Genomic DNA, 19,804 nt, shown 5'->3' with positions numbered 1-19,804 from the left:
TAGGACTAGCTAAAAAAGTAGATACTACACTTATTGTTGAAATACCAATTGTTGAAATACCCAGTGTAGCCAAAATTGCTATGGAGGAAAGTGCTGACTACTCAGTAGATGAAGTTCTTGCCACTTTTTTTAATGAAGTATTGAGTTGAACAGGTGCAAAAATTGATTGACTATTTGTACTTACAGTCTCTAACACAATCAATTTTATAGTGAATTTTTTGGGCTTGATTTTGTTAATGTCTTGCTCAAAGAATGAGGAATTGAGGTTATTACCACTAATACAATTTTCTTTGGGTTGGTCTCCTCTATGTTCTAAACATTAGATAAATCTTCCTTGGTAGCTTCTTATCCATTTTCCTCTTCCTCGTCATCTACATTGTCATAATGTGTAACTTCTTCATTATCAATTTCATCATCTTTTTCACGTGCATCATCATCTTCATCCCTTTCATTGAAATGAACCACAAAATCATTTTTCTTGTGAATATTAGAAATGTTCTTCCATTTGTTGGTGGCACTCCTTATCACATGTTCAATGTCATTTGTTAATATAAGACAAGTGTTGAATCTCAAGGTATACTTTTCTTCATTCTTCTTTAATGATTCTTTTAATTCCTTATCATTCAAACTCAACATGAGTGGCCTCAAGGTCTACTCATATATGTCCTTAGTAGTTTTCATAGCATTTTTCCATCTTGGCTTGATCTTCTCCATTAGATCACTTAGAATCTGCTGAAAAAGCTAGTATGTGTGATATTTCCACTTATCCATTTTAGACATTATCATTTCTTCTATTTCCTTTTGGTCCTATATAGTCCTAGTCTCATACTTTAGTGATTTAAAGTTTTTTATGCCAGCTCTTGAGTCCATTTTTTTCAACCTTTCCTAAAAGGTGGGTGGAGGTCTCTTAAGGATTGCATCTCCTCCTTCTTTATCAAGTTTCTTCCTAGATGCCCTCCTTGTGAACACATTAGTAGGTGGTTTGGTAGGCTTGGTTATTATAATCTTACCTTTCTTCTTTACTGGCTCTTCTTCCTTTGATTCCTCTTCTCCTTTTTCTTTATCATCCTTAATGTCTTCTCCTTTTCCTTTAGCCAACAGAAGAGTGGAGTTGATTTTTAATTTTGTAATTCTCTTCTTCCCTTTGTTGATTCCCTGAGGGAGTTTTATTTCAAGTTCTATTTTGGCCCTTTCTTCATCATAGGTGCCAAAGCATGTAGCTTTAGGATTGACATGCTCATTAATGAGTGCTTCAATAATATCCTTGGTCTCAGCAATGTTAATCTCGTAACCTTGTGGCTTAACCCATACAATTCTTGGTCCAACTACCTAAATATATACTTTCTCACTATCAACCTTATAAAAAACATGATCTTTGTAATCATTAATGAATTTTTTTGGTATCATGTATTTTTTATTCATCTTGTCTTTAAATTCATCAAAGTAATTATCCATAATACTTAGATAGTTTTCTCCCATTTTAGCTATATATTCATTAATTTGATAAAGAACAGGTACATCCTTCCTCCATATGACTATACCTTTAGATGGAAAGAGCTTTTTCACATAGAAGAATAGACAGGTTAAAACTAAACCAAACTTACAATGATTTTTCTTTGAAGTTATTATACTCTACATATTCTTGTTGAACATGTTCAATATCAACTCGAAAAGGTCAAGTGACATGTTATTCTTGACCACTTTGTATGAAAGTTCCACTACTTCGCATGATACACTATTAAGTTTTCTTGAGCTATATATTTTATGCATGATAATATGTATCCTTGGCTTTAGTTCCATATCTATAGCACAACTAATCTTTATTCCCCTTCCTTCCCACTTGGCAAGGGTTTTCTTTTCAAGCTCAACCTGGCTTTCAATTTTGTTCATTTTAGCTTTCGTCAATATAGGAAGACTAGTAATCCTATGGATCATCTTCTTAGTTATCAAAATATATTTTTCTAACCATAACTAACCATTATGCACATGAGTGAGAATGAATCTTATCCATTTGATCTAAAAATCTCGTGGCATATGTGGAATGTGAGTTAAACCCTTCACTTCAAGATGTTGATGCTAAGGTTTTAACACACAATTTACACACAACTTTTGCAAGGTTTCATCCATTTCCAATGTTACAATATCTTGAATAGAACAACGGAAATGCAAATAAATATCATTAATCAATAGTATCTTTGGTGGTATTTGCAATTAAGCTCTACTTGGATCTAGGGTTTTTGCAATGGCAAGACTCAACTTAAAGCCTCGTGCCTTCCATTCCATGCCTCAAACTAAGATATAAAATACTTTCTTTGATTTTTTGCGAATGGATTCCATTTCACTTAGTAGGGTTTTCAAAGACACAAAAATCTCCAACAATGATTTTCTCAAATTTCTCAAACTCTTAGAAATCACTTCGCACAAATTGGTCAAAAAAATTCATGGTGAGAAATGAATTTGATTTCATTTTTTAAAATTATTTTCCTTTCAATTTCCATAAATTCCTGCTATGATTATTTTCTAAAATGATATAATGGACTCCACTTTGCTTGTATTGAATGCTTGGTAAAGTCATCCATGACTCAGTTTCCATATAAAACTTAGTTACTCCTAACCTTGCTCGGCAGGATCTTGTGACTTGACCTCACTCGGTAAGGACTATAAGGTTACCTAACTTGGTAATGAATAACATCTTTGAATTCTTGGTAATTCCTTTCCATCTTGAAAGATGATATGGATCTTCCATTCTACTGACTAGAACTGATGTGAGATATATTGTTCATAATCCTAGTTCTAGTTCTCCTTGAGAGATCAAGTGGAAATACTCGAGTCACCCAATTCTTGAGTGACATATTCATTATTGCTCAAAATTTTATTCTTAGAAGATTTTGGAATCCATTTTTTTCTCATCTACTTTCTAATGTTATCAACTTTGGCCTTCATTTCATCTTCAATTCTTCCAATATACATATACAGTTCTTGGCAAGGTGACCAGGTTCTATACAAATAAAACATCTTATGGTGTTGTCTCTTATTGTTGTGTGATTTTTTACACAATTCATTCCAATGTGTTCAAATTCTCCATAGTAATGACCATTGCATCAAGTGTTATAGTCCCAACCAAATATAGCTTTTACAATTTATTCTAATGGGTTTAGTATCTTAGTTTTACATTCTGAGGATTTCTGTCCATCCCTCTTGCATTTGTGACGTTTTCCATCAAATTTATGTTACTCTTTGCATTCATTATCTCTATGACCATGATGATTCCAATTGTATCATTTTCCATTGAATTTATATTTCTCATTGCTCCAACATGTGTTTGATGTATGTCTAATCTTACCATAGTGAATGCAAGCAGGTCTTTGATTCCTTTAGGCACCTTCTTCTTTATATCCAATTCCTACTTTTTTTTATTGTCTATAATGACTTTTCTCATATAATTGATTCATATCTACTTGAGATTTCATCATCCTCTCATTGGTTTTCTTTTCAGTGTTTGGACCATTCTATAACCTTTGATTTTCTAATATTAGATTTATGATTTCTTCATTTTCATTGGTTAGTTGATTAATGAAGTCTACTTCCTGAAGGGATAGATGTTGAATTTCATTTTTCTTTTGTTCTATTTCTTCTTTTATCTTATTTTTCTCTTCCATGACTTCACATAATCTTACTGACTGGATTTCTTGCTCTCTTCTTAGTTTTCTTACTTCTTGTTGAAGTGAACCATTCTTTTCCAATAGTTCTTTGATTGCTTCATTGGCTTCATCTAGATTGCTTTCTGAATGAATGTCTCCAATTCTTTCTTCAATGTAGAGTCGGTCATTCATTTTTCTTGCAAGATCTTTTCTTCTGTTCAATAGCCTTGTCAAGTTTGAATACCTCCATAGCCTCTAATCTTTTCTCAAGATGTTAAACTTTTCTCTGAGAACCATAAAGCTTTGATACTGATTATTGGAAATATATATGATAGGCTAAGTTACTAAGAGGGGAGGGGTGAATTAGTAACCTAATAAAACTTAATCCTTATTTACTAATTAATCCTTCATGTGTATTCTGATCTAATAGTATGCATGAATAACTAAAAAAATCAAAATACTCATAATATTTTGACACACAATTTGGTGACCTAGAAAATTTCCAAATAGAAAGTAAAATTGTGGTTGGGATGATACCCACAAGCTTTAGTATTGTAATATAAAACTAGCCTATTAAGGCTTACAATGATCACTTATGGTGATCTACCCTATTAGGAGCAATAAGGACTGCTAGGTCCACCTTGCAAAAGGATTTACAAACATACAATAAATTATGCACTCATTAAAGAAATTTACAAATTACTCTTAAGTCTACCTTGTGAAAGGATTTAATTGATCCACCTGTTAGGATGAAACAATGGCTGATCTTTGATCTACAACTTGGTTTGCTAAATGAGATTCCTTTGAGTGTAATCATCACCTTACTATGATAAATAAATCATTTTTGCTCCTTATACAACTTTTAGCCTTGTATTTCACATTTTTCTCTTCTTTTCTTGATATCTTACTTCATATATATGATTTTAATGTGATACAATACATTACATATATACCAATCCAATTTACAAATCAATAAAGTCATCTACAATACATTTTTACAAAAAGTTGGCCCAAACTATAGGAATTCATGTTCTAAAGACTAGCTCAGTGAGGTTATAATACTCGACATCCATAATCAATGCTTCACATCATTATGCATTCAATAGATGTAGATTCTCAATCCATACTATTCACTTCCAAGTAGTCTTAAACTTAGTCTACACTAGTGACTCAATGAATACTATAAAACTCAGCATATAAACTAAATCACTTGATTGATATTGCTTAGCTTAGTAAATGCTATCACTATGAGCTCAGTATAAATTGAATCACTTGGTTAACACTGAGTGGTTTAATCAAAACTAGATTCACATCACTATAACTACAAACTCGGTAAGCACTGCACAACTTGATTTTTGCTACTTGGAACTTGGTAAACCTTATGAAGCTTGGTTTACATTTCTATTCACCATTATGGTAGAAACTACTTGGTGCAAATGGAATACTATCACTTGGATTTGGTAGCAATTGTAGAATTGGTAGAGACTAAAATGCTTGGTTAACTCTATGTACTATACAATATGCTTGATAGATACTTACAATCTGAATAAATGTGTGTCACCAATAACAATAATAACTGTGATGTCAATAGTTTTCATGCTAATTGTTTTAGATGTGGTAAAGAGGGGCATATATCTTTTAAATGTAGATCCTCTAAAAGTGGGAAAGGTAATAGGAATTTTGTGATTCAAGGAGATGATGAGGTTTCACCAAGTGGACTTGAGTTTGGAGAAAATTTGATGGTGAGATGAACCTTACGTAATAAAGGAATTGATGAGGAACCTATTTTAAGAAGAAGTCTTTTCAAGATGAGATGTAAGATGACTAGATAATGTTGCAAGGTGACCATTGATAGTGGAAGTTCTACAAATTTGGCATCAAAAGAGCTAGTTACAAATTTATAGTTGTTGAGGTTGAAGCATCCTAAACGCTATCATTTTTCATGGATCAAATATGAGCATAATATATTGGTAAGTGAGCAATACCTTATGAAGTTCAAGACTGGAGATTACTTTGATGAAATTTCATGTGATATCATGCCTATGGATTGTTCTCATATTCTTTTGGGTAGACCTTTGCAATATGATAGATATGTTATACATGATGGAAGATTGAATCAATATACTCTTCAGGTTAATGACATAAAGAAAATATTATCTCCTTTGATTGAAATTCTAGATGAGGTTAATTGTACTACTATAAGAATTTTCATAGTTAGTGTAAAGTAATTTGATAAGGAAATGAAGAGGAATCAAGTACATTTTTCTATAATTTTTAGGAAGTTGAGTTATAATAGTAACAACTGAGTAATAGGAAAAAGTGGTGATCAAGCAGCCAAAAATGAAAGTATTGCTCGAGTACAAGCAAAAATTGAAAATTTTGCTAAATGAATACAAGGATATTGTTGTTGAAGATATTCTTGATGATTTACTACTATTAAAAATCATAAGTCATTATATGGATCTTATTCATGGAGCTATTTTTTAGAAAATGGAACCATAAAGATTGACACCTATAGAGAATGAAGAGCTTAATAGACCGGTGCATGAGTTATTGTAGAAAGTTTTGATTAGGGAAAGTTTGAGTCCACGTGTTGTACATACTATATTTGCATCTAAAAAGAGTGGAAAATGGAGAATGTGGATTGATTCTAGAGTTATAACAAGATAACAGTGAAATATAGGTTTCCTATACTAAGAATGGATGACATAAGAGATTATTTGAGTGGAACAAAGTATTTTACTAAGATTGATCAGAATCAAAGAAGGTGATGAATGAAAGACTTCTTTTAAGAGAAAATATGGTTTGTAAGAATGGTTGATTATGCTTTTTTGTTTCACTAATGCATCTAGTACTTTCATGAGGTTGATGAATGAAGTTCTAAAAAGATTTTTGGGTAATTTTGTGATTGTTTATTTGGATGAAATTTTGATATTTAGTAAGACTAAGGAAGAACATCTTGAATATGCTAGACAAGTATTGTAGAGATTGAAGAAGGAGAAGTTGGTGATTAACTTGAAGAAGTGCTCTTTTATGCAAGAGGAGATTTTTTATTTGGGATTTTTGATTTTAGATGATGGTTTGAGAATGGATCCTAAGAAGGTGAAAATTTTTTTGGAATGACCTATGCCTATGAATCTGGCTGAGGTAAGATCATTTCATGGTTTGGCTAGTTTTTATAGAAAGTCTATAAGGAATTTCAGTTCTATTTGTAATGCTATGAATCAGGCAATGAGAAGAGATAAAAAGGAATTTAAGTGGACACATGGCGCTTGATTTCAAGTTGAATGTGATGCAAGTAGCAGTGCAATAGGAGTTGTATTAAGTCAAGAAGGTAAACCTATTTCTTTCTTTAGTTAAAAATTGAATGATACTAAAAGGAAGTATTTTTATATGATCAAAATTTTTATGATATTGTTCAAGAATTGAAGAAGTGGAGACATTATTTGATTCCTAAGGAGTTTTATTGCATACTGATCGTAAAGATTTACAATACTTGGGAAGTCAATATAAATTGAATCAAAGACATATGAAGTGGGTTGAGTACTTGTGGAGTTTCACATTTGTCATTAAGAATAAGACTGGAGTTACTAACAAAGTTGTTGATGCATTGAGTAGAAGATGTTCTTTATTGACTAAAATGAAGTTCTTGGTTTTGATGACATGAAAGAGTTGTATGATACTGACCCTAATTTTTATGAGACATGGAGAGAGTTTAGAGCACAAAATCTAATATATAACATATGAATATTTTATTCAAGAATTAATTTTGTTCAAAGGTATTCAGTTGTATATTCCTAGAAGATCTATGAGGTTGAATTTGACTAAGGAGAACCATAGTGGTGGATTGGCTGGACATTCTAGAATTGACAAGGAATTGAGGTTGTTTAAGGATAAGTATTCTTGGTCACATGTGTATAAGGATGTTAAAAAATTTGTGAAGAGTTATGGAGTTTGCAAAGTTGAAAAAGAAGTATGTCAGAATACTAGTTTCTATACATTGATTACTATTCTTGAGAAACCTTGGAGTGACATCCTGGTATGGATTTTGTTCTTGGATTACCTAAGATAGTGAAGGCATATGATTCTATAATTATTATTGTGGATAGATTTTCTAAGATGGCTCATTTCATACCATGTAAGGAGACATCAGATGTTGAGCATTTTGCTAAAATTTTCTTAAAGAGAATTGTGATTGCATGGATTACCAAGAAGCATTATTTCTGATAGAGATAGTAAGTTTGTGAGTTATTTTTAGAAGACTTTGTTGAATAAGTGTTAGAAATGCTTTAGAATAACTAAGGTGGGGGGGGGGGGGTGAATCAATTATTCAAGGTCCAAATGTCCTATTCAAAATTATTCACTAAGTGTAGTGAGCCAATTCAACCATTCATTCATCCAAGCTTTAATTTTCTTATTTAGCAAGTTACTGTAAATCAACATGCAAGCATAACATATAAAAAGATCAACACATAACATAGTGATTTACGTGGAAACCCAATTTGGAAAAAACCACTAATAACATGCTACTCAATACTCACTCTTTTGAAGTGATGCCCTATGAAAGGCTTGCCATGTTAAAGGCTTACACCACACTATTAAATGTGACCTTTTTAGAGGATTTATCCACCCTATTAGAAGTGGGTCTGGTTAGAGGACTTTAGAACATTCACTTGGAATGCCATCCTATTAAATGATTTTAAAATGGCTATTAAACCAACATAAGTCCATAGGATTTTTATATCTAATACAAGTTCTAGAGAGTATTAGAAAGTCTTTGACCTAATTACAACATACAACTTATATTGTAGATCTTAGATCACTCTTCAGCTCTTCACATTGCCTGGCTTTTAGTCTCTGCAACCCTTGATAGCTTGCCCTCCTTTCAAGCTTAGTCTCCTTGAGTCTCCATTCGCAATGTACCAATGCAATCATTTCTCTCTAACCAATCATAGAAGTATAGTCTTTGTTCTCTATTCTTCCTTCTCCTAGATGTTTTCTCCTTGACACCCTTCTAACCACTTCATAATTTGGCACACCAGTAGCTCTTTCTTCTTGGTTAATGAATCCTTAAATAGAAGTCTTGGAGTTCCTTTCCTACTTGATTCTTCCCTCTTTTAATTTCAATTCGTATGAGCTAGGTAGGATTCATTGAATCTAAACCATATTATGTTTCCTCTAGAATGTTCTTGAATAATCCTTTTGAATTCACCAAAAAATAGTTTACATAAAAGTCTGTACCACCAGCTCATCATCCATATCCTCCAACTAGTTGACAAAATTCAAGGTAACAAATTTTTCAACTTAGATTTGGAAAATCTTTAACATTTCCAATAATGCAACAGCTCAGAACTATTGAAATACTGGTGCTCAACACATACTGTGTTACTCGGCATCAACTATATTTTACTGATGCTTGACACCTACTAAGATTTTTAGATGCTCAACACCTATTAAGATATTTTGATGTTTGATACCTATTACTTTGCTTGGCACTTGAACTTCACTCGACACACACTAGATTTTACATTCTCTTGGCTCCAACTAAAAATTTGTTCGACCTCAACTAGCTTGATTGGCACCCACTAATGAACTTAGTTTAAGCTTTGCAGTCAACCTTGTGACAACTTATTCCTCCAATGTTTCTAAGTTTGGCCTACCTCTATGTCTTCAAATATGTTATTACCAATGCATCAGTTAACCATTGTCTTAACTAATCCTTACACTTCATGACAACATCATAGCTCAACCTTTCCCTTAGGTACTCTCTTTGATTAAATCATCTTCGCCAATCAATTAACTGATAGTACTAGGATCTTATAAGCAATTGTCATTCCTACACATAGCAAGTTTGACATCAATGAAAAAACAATGATTGAAAACATTCTTTTAAAAACAATCTTCTTCTCACAATGATCTTTTCAATTTGATTTTTGACAAGAAGATGGGTACTAATTTGAAGTTTAGTTCTACACTTGCTCCACACATAGATGGATAGACAGAGGTTGGGAATAAAAGCTTGATTAATTTACTAAGATGTTTAGTTGGAGGCAAGCCAAGTAATTTGGAAGTAGTGTTAGCACAAGATGAGTTTGCATATAATAATTCTATGAATAGGAGTACAAGGAAAACACCTTTTGAGATTGCTACTAGAATGTAACCTAGAGGTATATCAGATTTGAGAGCTGTTGTTGGTGAAGAAAAGAGAAGCACTGTAGGGGAAGAATTTGCTATTTTTATGGAGTCTTTTCATAAGGAAGTGAGGTTGAGGTTGGAAAAAATTAATCAAAAGTATAAGGAGAATGATGATAAGCCTAGAAGACATCATGATTTTGAAGTTGATGATGAGGTAATGGTTTAGTTGAAGAAAGGCAGATTTCCTATTGGAATGTACAATAAGCTAAAGATGAAGAACTTTGGACCTTGTAAGATCTTGAGAAGATTTGATAGTGGTAATTCTTATGAAGTTGAGTTACCTAATGACATAGATATATCTCCTATATTCAATGTTTTGAATTTGTTTAATTATCACGATTTAGATAATGAAGTTGTGTTAGATAATTATCCTAAGTAGAAGATTGAAGAAGTTGAATAGATATTGGATCAAAGAGTTGGCAAGAGCACAAGAGTTAAAGATTACTATGAATATTTGGTGAAGTGGAAGAAAAAACCTATTGAAGATGCTTCATGGATTTCTCAATCTAAGTTGGATTTAGCTTAGGTTGTGACATCTCAATGATTGAGAAGAATCATTTCTTTCAAAATTGATTATCTGATGCAGAAGCATCCAAGGTTACCTTGTTAACCTACTCATCTTTATTCATTCTGCATGTTGGACCTGAGTGATAGTGGTTTCTAATTTTTCTTGTTGTGGATTTGTTTAGTGGATGCTAAGTTATTGTAGGTCCTAGTGGATGACAAGTTATTGTAGCTCCTAGTGGATGTTGAGTTACTATAGCTCCTAGCCAATGCCAAGTTACTCTAGCTCATAGTGGATGTTGAGTTACTATAGCTCTAGTTGATGTTGCATTACTATAGCAATCTAGTGTTGACTGGGTACATTTCTTCATCTTCCAAGTGAACCTTTTGGTGCCAAGTTGATGCAAGAGCATTCGAAGGTATAAGGGCAATCATATGTCAACCAAAAAATGTACTTAGACTTAGTTTCTATTTCATGTGTTTTCATTTCTAGATACCCATTTGGGTCAAATAAAGGTTCCAACTCTCATAGTTCCACTATCAGTGTTCTAGGATAGAGTATTTAAACACCTTGGGATATGTGTACATGCCAAAAAAATAGGAGTATGTAATTGAGCCATCATTTTGGTGAACTAGAAGGTGTAAATTGGTTGGATGATTGTAATTGTAATTTAGAGCATTCCAAAAAAAGAATCAGATCAAAAGGCCCCACAATTTGAAAGTTATCATAGCTTTTCAGTTTCTAGAGAGCTCCTAAGAATGCTTCAAAGTGAGTTTAGGGGCATTAAATGACCTCAAATAGGGCCAAAAAATGGAGGATGAGTGAAGCTGGTCCATAGGGCTATAGAGAACTTTGAGAGATTTTCAGGAATGTAAATAGTTCATCAATAGGAGCTACAGTTCAAAAGTTATGCCTCTTGGAAGTTCGGTTACCATTTCTAGATTCTTCTAATTTTGTGCCAACTTCTAATGCAACTTCTAGAGCCTTCTATTTGGTCAGTGCATGCCAACTAGCACTTTCTAGAATGTGTTCCTAATCCTTAACCCTCTAAGGTCTATTTAAGAACATTTCTGGCATTGTAAAAGGTAGTTCGGAGTGGAGTTTGAGAGAAGGTATTGGGAAGAGAATTTATCTCCTGATTTATGCTATTGTAAGCCCATAGGGCAGGTTTTGGAGTTTTTTTCTCTGCACTAAGTGTACTAGCATATTTTTATAGTTAATAAAATTTTTCCTTTCCTGTTGTGTCCATTCTATACTTGGGTTGTGTCCCCATCACAAGTGTTCTTGTTGGTGTTGAGTATTCTTGTATGTGCTAAGAAATGTTCAGTGTCAGCAATTTCTTGGTCCTTCTTTGACCAAGTTTTCTATGTCTGGTTCTTGTTAGGGTGATCTTGCACAAATTAAACTTTAGTATTAGTAGTTAATATTTGATGTGAGCCAACTTGTAGCTATGCATGTATTTAATTTAAGGTTTAATTTTGTAATAGGCAGACCTATGCCCGCACATGTATTTAAGGAGGTCTAGGATGGAGTTTTAGGAAAGAACTTAAAGAATTTTAAAAGGTGGAAGCATATGTTTCAAGAAATCAAAATCTAAAGTTGGATCATGGATCTTGAATGTATTTTATATCTGGCCATAAGCTAGAAGGCCTTATAGATGGGCATGCATGCTGATTATTTGGTGAATCAATAAAATGGTTTTTCTCTTCTATCTCCTTTGGTTGATGTTCTTTGTTTTGTGTTTCCACTATGTTTACTCTTGCAAGGTTCTTTGGATAGTTAGGTGTACCATTGGCCCTAGTTATTCATCCCTCCCCACATCAATTCTGGCTATATCTTTATATCTTCTATCATATGCTTCGATGAGTGTTATGTTTGAATTTTGTTTAGAACTATGATTTCTTATCTAATATCAATATTTGATTATATAATTTCCATGGTGGTCACTTCTAATCTTTTACAATGATTATATGTGCCTTATCCTTTTTGTAACTTCCATACCTTCAACCATGAATGTGGCTTCTATATAAATGACGTGATATTGGATTTGAGTCCATTTTTCCATCTGTAGAATTTCTTATGCATTTTAATTTATTCTCTTGAATGTATAATACTTTAATGTCATTCAAAACTCTCTTAAATATGCCAAGTTTAGATCTGTTCAATAGAGGATGTCATCCCCTAGGTTACTAGTAGATATATTTTCACTATATGTATTATTCTTGATTCTTGATATCAAGCTAGTATTATTCTTTTTATACATTCTCCATTTGTGGATCTGAGTAGATATAAAGGGATGTCATGATGACCATTATTTTTTCTATGTTACAATCTCTTTTCTCTTAATTGTTCTACAACTTTTCTATTTCCTACATTTGCAGCTGGCTACTCTGATACTATGTTAATTTTTTGGATCTCTATAAATTTAATAATATTATCATTATAATTGATATTTTTCAAATGAAAATCCATAAATCTTATAAATATAAGAGTAGGAGACATGTCTCATGAAGAGATCTATCTTTATGATTAATCATTATTAGTTAATATATATTAAAAATACAAATCACAATATAATATATGATTTATATATGTGTGTGTATCAATATTGCATCTTAAGATAAAATCAATTTGACTAAAGCTATAACCTTAACAACTTCATTGTTGAAATCATCTTAATCACCTTTAAATCACTTGTGATCTCTAAAATCACTTGGTGAATAAAATTTTACATTCAAATTTGATAAATACCCTCAAATTTTCATTCTATGTTTGCAATAATTGTCCTCATATTTGGTAGGTGTATGAAAATTGGCTTGGTCTTCATACTTAGTCGGTCTAGGTGACCTTACTTGGCTAATAACAATTCTTTCAATCAATGTATTAACTTTCTTGATCACTGGGTCAATATAGACTGGATCACTGATGCTCAATACTCTTTCTAGTAAATGATTCTCTTCTACTTGTCTTTCTATGGATTGGTTCTTAATGCATCTTTACTTATGAAAATATGAAATTTTAGCACATCCATGTTAGGAACTAATGTAAAATATATAATTGAATATACAATTCCTACATACCATCTTCATTTAGTTAGATGTGGTGCAATTATCCAATCTATTGGATTAGGTGATCTCTGCTTTGCTTTCTCCATTGCTCCCTACTTTCATTATCTCTATGCAAATTATTTTTCCCTTAACTTTTTCATTTACATTGTTTTGTGTTGGTGCTCTATTATAGTATTTTTTACTAGTATGTCTAACTTTAAAACATCTCAAACATACTATTTCTCCATTTAACCACTTCTTAAAATTTCCTCTAAAATCTGTATTGATGCAATTCTCTAGAATATGTCCATATTCTCCACAATAGTGATAGATATACCATGTGTTGTAATCCCAATTTTATGAAGTTCCTTTTCTTGGTTTATGTGCTTGTTTCTAAAGTGTCTAGATGGATTTTTTCTTGAATCTGCACTCATGAGCTCTATGTTCATATTTCTAATAGTTATATAAATGTCCTTTAAATGTAGTGAATGAATTACTTTTCTTTGATCTACATAGATGTGTTTGATGTCATACCTTATTGCATTTAGAACAATTACCACAATGATGAAATGTAGGCTTTCCTTTGGATTTTACTTTTTTTTGTTCTCTACTCTTTGATCATTCTCCTTCTTTAGTAGATGACAAGTGTTTGTTGTATTCTAGTCCAGAGGTATCTTTTGTTGATCTAGGTGATCTCATTAGTTCTTCAAAATATCTAATAGATTCACTTGGTTTTCTCATCCTTTATAGAAGTTCCTTTTCATTTTTCACCTCATTTCACAGTTTCTCATTTTGTGACCTAAGGTTTGGGATCTCCAACTCCTTTCTATTTTCTTCCTGAGTTGCAATTATCAATTGATTTATCATATCCAATTGATTTTTTTTTAGCTTCTATACCTCAAATGATCTATCTTAAAGTTTGGTTGCCATAAGTTTTTCTTCTTTATCTTTCTTCTTTTTCTCTATTGATTCACATAGTATTATGGATTGAGTTTCCCATTCTCTCTTGAGTTCTTCTTCCTCTTTTCTTAGAGCACTATTATTCTCTAGTAATTTTACTATTGCTTCAATATTTTCACTTGTCTTTCCATTCTCAAGTAGTCCTTTTGTGTTTACTTTTTTGTATTGTGTGTCATTTTGCTGAATTTCTTTCTCTTTCCTTTTTGTTAGTGATTTCCTTAACTCTTCTCTTTCTCCTTCAAGTTGTTGCAATATGATCTAGATTTAAATCATCTAGTTTTGAATGATTTTTTACAACATATAGTCCTCCATCCCCATGATTTTATCCTCGTAAGCTTCTACACTTCTTCCAAGAGAATTGATCTTTGACACCAATTGTTGTAAGGATTATTGGGAAACAAGATACTGAGAGGGTGGAGGTGAGTTAGTATCTTAAACTTTTACTTACAAAATCAAATTACTAATCTCTCACCTAATTAATCTCATATCTTAATTCTAACATCAAAATTGTAATGCTAAATAGTAAATGAATACATCACATCCATAAAATATTAAACTCATAACACAAATGATTTGGCAACCTAGAAACACTTTGATGTGAAGGTAAAACTGGGGTAGGGATGAAAGCCACAAATCTTTACTATTGTAATAATAAATTTAACCTATTAGGGTTACAATGTTTGATCATAATGTATGATCTACCTTATAAGGTGTCTTCCCTCACTAATAAATTTGTAGCTATTTTTTTATGAGGGTTGGTCAATTTTTTTGATGAAATCCAGTGATGTCTATTTATTGATGGACAATCCCATTTAAAATGATCCCAATATCTTTTAGAGGGAAACATTAGACCATAAATACCAAATATTGAAACTTTGAGGTGTTTTCCATTACATTGATGAGCTTTCCATGCCATCGATGATAGGCCTCATCAAAACATTGGTGAAACATCATTAAAATACTATGAGATTTTGATGACGTTTCTATGTCATTGATGACAACTACCATTGATATATAAACTAATGGTCATAAAAAATGAGTTGAATCTCTATTAGGAGGTGTCATCAACCCATAAAAAAAAAAATTCAAAACTTTGACATGCCTGTCATGCCATTGATGACAAGCCTCATCGAAATATCAATAAAACATCATCAAAATCCTATAAGTGATGTTTCCATGTCATCAAAAAAAAATACTATAGATAGATCGACTAATGGTCATTGAAAATTTGATGCTGGCCCTAGTTTTTAAAAAATTAAAAATTCATAAGAATCCTATCTATTTTGTGATCCAAGGTAATTGGTGACTTTTATGTTGGCAGCATTAGAAGTGTAAGAATCTTATTCTTTTGGTGATCCAAGGTAAGGAAATTGTTGATGTATGGAGATTAAGTGTCCCTATTGATTTAAGAGTGGTGAAATATATTTTCTAGTTTGATAGGAGAGTGTTCCACATGTTTAACTAACTATCATAAGTTAGACAAAGTGAAGGATGTTATTAGCAGTTTAGTATCATATATTAGTTCAAGGGTATGTCACAAGTAACAACCTTAGTCCTAAAGAGAGTCAAGGATATAAGGGTCAAGGGTTGATCCAAGGATTCAATAAATGAAAAAAAATGTAATGTGGTTTGGTTGGGAGAGAGGGAAAGTTATATTTTATTGTCTACATGTTGATAGTGATGGTAGTTGTCAGTAGGCACTAAGGATGGAAAATAGTTTATTTGAACAACCCAAGGGTGTGGAAAAATGAAAGGAAAAAATGGCTCATGATGAGAGTGTGATAGAAAATTGTGATTGATATCAAAAGTTGGACCTTACTTTATGATCAACAGTTGATGGACTGATCAAATTTTGAGTGCTTGATGTTTGAGGAGTTGAGTTTTGAATAGTGACATTGGTAAGGGTAGATGATGTGAGAAGTTATATCTTAAAAATAGTTGACAACTTATCCTTATTTAAACATTATGTGTAACACCTACTTATAACCAACCAATCTATGCTTGGAAGGGTGCATCTCTTCACATCCTTGCAAGATATAAGATGGAATTCAAACTCTTTTCAAGGGGGGGTCAGCCATATATTTTTATATGACAATATTATTCTTTATAGTTTACTACAATTAGAATAGCCTTAATAACATTCCATCCAACTAGAATAAGAAGGAGAAGATAATTGATTGATGCCCCTCATTCAGTAAAAAACATGTAACAAAACAACATTACAGAGGAATCTTAAGAAAACATTTTTTTCAATACTTTCCTTCTAGATTCAAAAAATAAATAAATTAAGCCCTTACCTAGAATTACCCTCAAATGGTGAAGAGATGGTTTCTTTTCTCTAGAACCACAATTACTCATTTATTTCTATTTCTTGGTACCCTACAACCAAATACAATGAAATCATGATCAATTAGTGTTATAAAAGATGTTGAAAACTTTCAAAATATGTTCTAGTTTTGTTGCATTGGTGAGTGTGCTATATACATATTAGGATCTAGTGTTATAACAACAACTTTAGACTAAGATTAATATGTTATCAAATATGTTTATAATTATAAAAGATCAATTTTAGTGAATGAAGGCATGAGACATTTAAATAAAGGAAACAAAACATTATTTTTACTAGCATCAAAATATAGAATGTAGGAATAGTCAAAATAAGGAACTTAGCAATAGAACTACAATGCAATACTAAAGAATCATTGTCTGTAGCTGCTAAAGAATCCATAGGTTATTGGCTTCTCTCTCTCCCATCCAAAATAATATTGATAAACTCTAAATCAAGAAAACATGTGCATCAACATTTCATATGCATAGACAACAGCTAGAACTAAAAAATGCACCACGTTTACATTAATGACCTGCATCAGAATTGAAAACATGTTGCATTTTTCAGCTCCACCTAATGTCATATGCATATCAATTGAAATTTCTTATTGAAATAGGGCCTCCTTCTCCATTTCTTTAAACCAAGAGATTGACATAGTTAACATCTAATACTATCTCCATTAATTTGGTCCACTCAAGTATAATATTTTAATTTTTCTTTGAAACATAAATAGTAAAGGATATCCAATATATTAATTTCCAATTTCTCTTGAATATGTCCACTAATAGGTTCAACTCATAGATAGAAAACATTTTTTTTGATATAGATGCAATGAAGAGTTTGAGAATTGCTTCAATTACTTTAGATAGCTATAAAATGGAAATAGAAGACAAACAATTTATCAGTATTAAGTGCAAGATTCTCAAGAAGGTATGTAAAGTCATCATAGATTTTGGTTCCACTAATAATATAAAACTTGATGAAGAAAAAACTATGTTAAATTTGGAATAAAACCTCACAATAACGCTTATAAAGTCACTTGGTTAAAGAAGGGTCAGTATGTAATTGTTAATGAACAAGCTTCGGTAGATTATAGCATTGGAAGGTACAAGGATAGGGTACTATGTGATACAATACCCATGGATTCATGTCATCTCCTATTAGGTAGACCATGGAAATTTAATAGGGAAGCTATATAAGATGGAAAGAAAAACACATATACCTTCAACAAAGATTGAGTTACTTTCAAAATTTAGTCCTTGTTAGAAGAAGGGGAAAACCAAACTGTAGGTCCTAAGGTATTACTTGTTGGAGAGGAGTTTCTTGATACCTTAAAGGAAGGAGGAGGAAAAGGATATCCCATAGTGGTTAAACTGAGAGAGGAGAAGAAAATGGGTGGAACATAGAGGCTATGTACCAAGATTACCAAGCCATAAACAAGATCACTATCAGATATAGATTTCATATACCAATGATAAAAGACCTCATGGATTGTTTAGGAGGAGAAAGGCACTACAAAAATATTGATCTCAAAAGTGGATATCATCAAATTAGGATTAAAGAAGGGGATAAGTGGAAAATTGCCTTCAAAACAATTGAGGGATTGTATGAATGGCTTATAATACCATTTGGTTTGAGAAATGTACCTTCAACCTTCATGAGGTTGATGAATGAAGTCTTGCATGACTTTATAAGTAAATTTTTTGTAGTCTATCTTAATCACATTTTAATTTTCAATAATAAAAAAGAATATTTACATTCAATGTGGTAGATTTAACAATCTATAAAGAGGCCATTCCATCCATCTCACAAGTAGATTCAATTCTCTCTCAAATCACTGCCAAGTTGCCACAAAAAAAGGATAAACTACTTGAAGCTAAAAATATTCTTAGTTCAGGGATTGGGTAAAAAACAAGATACAAGACATACATAGAGGATCTTATCAAGTTGAAGGAAAAACCTGATAATGAGGTTAGTTGGATTCCTAAAACTAACTTCTAGAAGAGAGGAATCAATCCTCAACTACTTACCACTATTGTCCCATGATAATTTCTTTCATTTTGTTGGAGAATGGTGCAGGAGCGCCCTAGTTTTGTCTTGTAAGAATCAATTTTGTGTCATAGATATAGAATAATGGTTTCTCAACAACCCAAGTCTATTTTTTTACCTAAATGTTTGGTTTATATTGCATCATGCATTGATTTTCTTTGTCAAACCCTCAAATAGATTCCTAGGTGGTCAAACATGGCCAAACAACCACAATATGTTAACAAGCATGAAGAAATGTAGAGTGAGGTGTAATAAGATTTGAAACACCATAATATTGTTGGATACAATTGTTAATTGTGTATTATCTTTGATGTTACACAAATGTCATATCAGTCATCAGATAGAGTTTACTGAGCTCAGATGATTAGCAAAGCAATTTACAGTGTCTACCGAATGTTCCTGATCATTACAAAGAAAAGTCAATGTCTACCAAGCTCACTTGGGCATCAAAGGATTTTTTAGCAGAAAGTTAGTGTTAATCGAGCTCCCATGGCTAACAAAGAAAAGTAAATTTTTACTGAGCTCACTCGGGCATCAAAGGATTTTGTAGCAGAAAGTTAGTGTTAACCAAGCTCCCAAGGTTAACAAAGAAAAGTCAATGTCTACCGAGCTCACTCGGGAATCAAAGGATTTTTTAGTAGAAAGTTAGTGTTAACCGAGCTCCCAAGGTTAATGTATAAAATTCAATGTCTACCAAGCTCACTCAGTCATCAAAGATAACATGGCAGAGAGTTAGCTTCTATCGAGCTCACAAGGTCAGAAAAGGAAGGTCAGTGTTAACCAAGTTCACTCGGTCTCCAAAGAATTTTTGCAAGGTTTGCAGTGTTTACCAAGCTTCACTTGGTTAACACTAGAAAACCATTTTGGAGTAGTGGTTATCGAGCTGGGTAAGCCAGTGAAGGACTTTATTATTTTGATAATAAGTTCAATTGTTTCATACAATAAATGTAGTCGACTGATGTAATAATTTTTTTAGTTGTTGTAACTTATATTTGAGCTAACTTGATAATCTGAAAGGTATATATATAGATGTTCAAGTTGTGAATTTGAGAGTGAGTGTGAATATATGAATGAAGAT

This window comes from Cupressus sempervirens, chromosome 11 (assembly GCF_028749045.1).
Source record: "Cupressus sempervirens isolate cs-2001-9-10 chromosome 11, ASM2874904v1, whole genome shotgun sequence".
Lineage (NCBI taxonomy): Eukaryota > Viridiplantae > Streptophyta > Pinopsida > Cupressales > Cupressaceae > Cupressus > Cupressus sempervirens.
Note: the sequence above shows the minus strand (reverse complement) of the source record.